The following is a 4,967-nucleotide window of genomic DNA, read 5'->3' as shown; positions in this document are numbered from 1 at the left end:
GGGGGGGGGGGGGGGGGCGGGGGATAGAGGGACATGTCCTTCTGCTGCGTGCATCGTCCTCTACGGTCCAAGAACGGCGAAATTAACGATGTGACCACGTGACTCGCCCTCACTCCCTTTCTCTCCACCCTCGTAGCGGGGCTTGTGAAGGGGAACGAGGTCAGTCGGTGCACGCGAGCAGACCAATGTCGGTTTCCAGGCTTTTCGGAGCGCACCGCGGATATAGAGCTACACCGGCTGCGGCTAATTTTGCGAGATCCGTACATTTTGCTTCGTCTGCAGTATGTTCTTAAGATACCATCGCGCTCTCTCGATGCGGGTCCAGCCATTTACGTGATTGCGTTTCGAGATTAACACGGGGGGGGGGGGACGAATTTCAAAAAGCGCGACTGCACTTAATCGAAATAACGATCGCTGTGCCGAAATTCGCTTTCTCGATCATTCGATGGAACCGGCTTGCGCGTCCGGCAACGTTTTATCGGATTTCATGAACAATAAAACTGTAAAGTACGGAGGGAAGGAGACGTTTTTTACAAAGGTCATAGTTTCACTGCGGCTTTATTATTCATAGACGCATGCAGTATGCGCTAAATTTGTCTTAGTCTAATGAGGATATTTATGATCGAAACATCGCTCCCCGATGTAATATTTTACCTTCGCCCTTTTGAATTTTTTAAATCGTTATTATCGGCTTCGAGTACTTAAACAAACGGTGATATCCTTCGATTGTGCATGGAACACAAATACTGCCAATAGATAAATACCAATGATATTGTCACATCTGTTGGAATAGAAGAATAGACGAAGAAAGAAAGAGAGAGAGAGAGAGAAAGCAATGTTGTCTAGTAGAACTGTTGTTGTCGTTGCGTTTAATAGAATCTGTCGAATGCGTCACTATCAGCGGATAATCCGTTGTACGACAAAAGACGGCTTACCTACTCGTATTTTACGAATTTCGGGACATCCCTGCTTGGTATAGCGAAAACTTGGGCGAAACTTACGAACAAACTGCGCTGCGTACAATACAAACGAGGAGTTTCCGCGCTCCTTCAGCGGCGGCCTCGCCGAAAGAACTCGGTGGGAGCGTAGAACTAAAGTAAGGAGAGCAACGGCCATACACACACCCGACCGTATTTTTGATGTTCGGAGCGCAGAATTTATCGGGGAGTACAGGGGGCGCATCCATTGTTGGCACGCGAATTCATTCACGAAACTTGCCAAATGTTTTCGAGTCAGCTTTTATGTTGCCTGATTTTACGTTTTTCCACGCAGAACACGCGTTATTCTCGCCCGCTCGTTGCGAGCTTGACACGAGAACTCAAATTACTTTTAATTATTAGCATCGCCATTTAACTCGCGTCGCGATAAACATTTCAAACATCGTGACGTCGGGTTTTTGAACGCGCGGTAAATTGTTCGTGAAATATAACGAATTGAATTCCGCGTAAAATTCGCTCTGAGACTCTCAGTTTTCAACGACATCCGAAACATTATTCTGCGTGAACTGTAAACAAGAACTCCGGGTTAAACGGGAGATTCGACAGCAGGGGGAGAGAAAGTTTTTCCTTTTTTCTTTTACGATTACGCGTCGTTTCCACTTCGCGTTCGTTTCCCGGCGGCGGAAGAAGCGAGCCCGTCGCTCGCTCGCACGCTCTTAAAGAAGTTCACGAGCGTTGTGTAGTTCCCCTGAATATGTTTCCCGCGTCTTCTCTGTATCTTTACGGGGATCTTCCTGTCTCGTACAAAATTTTCCACCCTGTTCCGAGACGCGAGTAAACCGCCGAAGCAAGGAAGCGGAGCGGCAATCTTCATACAATACGGGGATCTCTGTTTTTCTCGTCGCCGGGTTTCCTCACTTTCGTGGGAGAAAGAAAGGAAGGATGAGGAAGAGACGTAAGGGCAGGAAAGGCAGAACCGAGGAGGGAAGGGGATGCAGCGGAACGATCGAACGACTCCTCGACATGTTTCGAGTACGCTTTGGTGCCTGCCGATTTCACACGGCCACCCCCGATGCATAGCTCTGTCATCATCTCTGGGCCCCCATTGTCGGACTTTGCTCGCCTGTCGCGGCTCATCTTCGCCCGTGTTTCAGCTCGCCTCTCCGACCGAATACCTGCGAAGAACCTACGGAAGACTTAGTGCCACGCGAACAATACCGCGGTAGAATCGATGCGAGCCAAACATTCATAAATATTCGTAGGCGAGGAACATTGAGAGGGACAGAGGGAGAAAGAGAGAGAGAGGGAGAGAGAGAAATGTACGAAGGGAGGGAGAGAGAAAGCGCGGCGCCAGGTACAACGAACGCGAACAATGATTATTAGAGTATATTGTATTTACCTGGCGTATACCTGAAGAAGAGAACAGGAAGGGACAAGAGCGCTTTTAGTATCGCATTACTACGGCTTTCAATGAACTACATTAAAGGTTCCCTCCCGGAATGAATTGTGCGCTGACTTAAGCCGACTGCGATACGTCAGATTTTCATTTCGACAACCGCACAATGATTCCGATATTTTTTTGGACATTTTAACGCGTCCAATCCTTTCTTCAGGATCCGAGACATTTTTTACATACACACAGCCAGCTCTCTCAGGTCGTAGGTGTTTCGTTGCAGCGGGCGGCTTATTTCGATGGAGTATGATTTTTAACAATGGTAATTTCCAAGGATGCGCCGAGGAGTACACATCGCGCAATTAGCGAACTACGCCATCATCAGCGCAGGCTCAGAACTTTAATATTTCCGTACGTGGAAACTCCTGTTGGTTCTAGAATTCGCGATTCCGAGGCAGACGGTTAGTACGTTATACGTGTACAACGGTGAAGAGGGCGGCGAGCGTAACAAGTTAGGTAATGTGTGCGCTTGCGCCGATGCTCTCTTTCGACGCGTTTAAAATAGTATATTTACGTTTTCCTACAAAATGCTCATGTGTGTGTGTGTGTGTGTGTTATATACAGAACGTTCGATCGTTCGTTCGAATTGCGGATATAGCAGTACTTCTCCAAGACAACTGACCTCACGACTGATAACCCGATCGCAATATTTTCTTTCGCAATTTCTGCAGAAAGTAAAAAATTTTACAGAGAGAGAGAGAGAGAGAGAGAGAGAGAGAGAAGCATAAATTCTAATGACGTAACATTGTTGACTGTGCGAGCGAAACTTTTGTGATTCACAATACGAAATATTGCGCGAAATATTCGAACAAAGCAGAGCGCGAGATGTGATATAAATCGGTTTAACAAAAATTACTAACTAAACGCTCGGCCTGTCTCTCGCCGGAGGTCTTCCTTATGGACCCACAAAGGAATGTATTTCCATGAAGTTGCACAATAGCGCGTCGATGCCGCGAACTTTATGCATTTGGAAGATTACCCATCTTTTTGATGGGAATGCGCGGTTGAAAAGAAAACACGGATGTTTTGCCGCGTGGAAGAGCAGGGAGAGCGAGGGTACGTCACGGAGACAGGGGGAAAATGCGCCAACGAATGCTTGCCGCGAGTGGAAAGGCTACTTTGCAAAAACAAATGTTGAAGCGAGAACACTTTCGTCCTTTATTGATTTATCCTCGGGCGTGTTTCAAGTTAAATACGATATATTTCCAGGCGTCCCTGTGCCATACAGGATGTACCCTAATAAGTAAGAGATCTCTCAGGGATGTTCACGCAGAAGACCAGAAAATACGCGACGACGAGTTTCGGCGATCCTCTCTCCGTTTTTCTGTCTGTTCCTAAGAAATTGCCCGCTTATTCATTCCTAAATCCCTCATTCCTTTCTGTGAGCTCTCTTTTCAAGCTTTGAAAAACACTCCGTGCGCGTAAACAAACTTTTTATCAACATGGGGGAAAAAATTTTGCTGGAACAGCAAATTGTTAGTTACTACAGTGACAGCAAAATGATTCGTTTTGACAGCAAAAAGACTTGTTAAAAGTATTCATTTTTGCTAGCTAAATTTTATCCCTGTTGCAATATCATTTTGCTATCAGCAAAATTTCTTTCTTTATGAAGTTTACAAGGATAATCTCAGAAAAAATGCTCCGATTTGTGAGATATATTTATATATATACATATAAACGTGATATTTATTTCCTCCGCAATTATATTATTAAAAACCCCCGATTATGCGGTATACAAGAATTCACTAGTATCTTTCAGAAAGCTCCGATATACGCCGGTGTAATGAGCGCACCGCTCGCATATAAAGCTGTTTATGCTTTAACTAATTGAGACGGAGGCTAAGGACGGCGATGTGAGAATTAATTTTTAATTTAACCCAGTCTAAAATCATTTGAACAGACCTACCCTCTTACCATCGGGAAGGATCGTGGAACATTTTTTCCGAAATTTTCGGGCGCGTCGCACCACCGTCACCAGTTTTCCAGATTCTCCCCGTTCCGTGTACCACATCGGATTCAGGCGGTATCGCGCGCTTACCACGAGGGGGTTGTTCGAATGTGAGCGAGCGATCCCCGTTCCCGAAATCGCGCACGCGAGACACAAACGACGTGTACTACGAGAATGCGTCCCTTTCGCCTTCTCCTCGTTCGTCGGAGCGTGCTGGCCGAAGGTCGATTATAATGGCACCGTTTAAAACGCTCCCCCCCCNCCGTTTAAAACCCCCCCCCCCCCCCTCCTTCGGTACGGGACCGCAAACGGCGCGGGGAACGCGCAAGCCGCACGGAAGTGTTTATGATCTATGGGCGGAGTGGGCTGGAATTATGTACGAGGGAAGATTGTGCAAAGTGGATTAGCGGAATATTAGTGGCGGTCAAGCGTGCGGGCGCTTTCAAGATAAATACTTTGGCACGATATAGGGCCCCGTGTCGTGTTACAAAGTGCCCGGGAATCGTTAACCGCGTCTGCGCGTCGCGTGATTGAGATCCAAAGTGCAGTAACGGGCCGGTGTAGTCTATGTGTGTGCGCGTGGTCGAAGCGAAACGCTTTAAAGATGTTATTAGAAACTGTGGGGGGG

General features: G+C 46.9%; 1 protein-coding gene across 4 annotated transcripts in view; it reads left to right on the top strand.

Annotated features, from left to right (window-relative positions):
* Positions 1-4,967, top strand: part of LOC106741043 (ADAMTS-like protein 3) — a 236,339-nt gene that overhangs the window by 978 nt on the left and 230,394 nt on the right. The gene's annotated exons all lie outside the window — the stretch shown is intronic.

This window comes from Dinoponera quadriceps, unplaced genomic scaffold (assembly GCF_001313825.1).
Source record: "Dinoponera quadriceps isolate SergipeBrazil2010 unplaced genomic scaffold, ASM131382v1 scaffold367, whole genome shotgun sequence".
In the NCBI taxonomy this organism is placed as follows: domain Eukaryota; kingdom Metazoa; phylum Arthropoda; class Insecta; order Hymenoptera; family Formicidae; genus Dinoponera; species Dinoponera quadriceps.
This window is presented reverse-complemented; position numbering and strand designations above follow the sequence as displayed.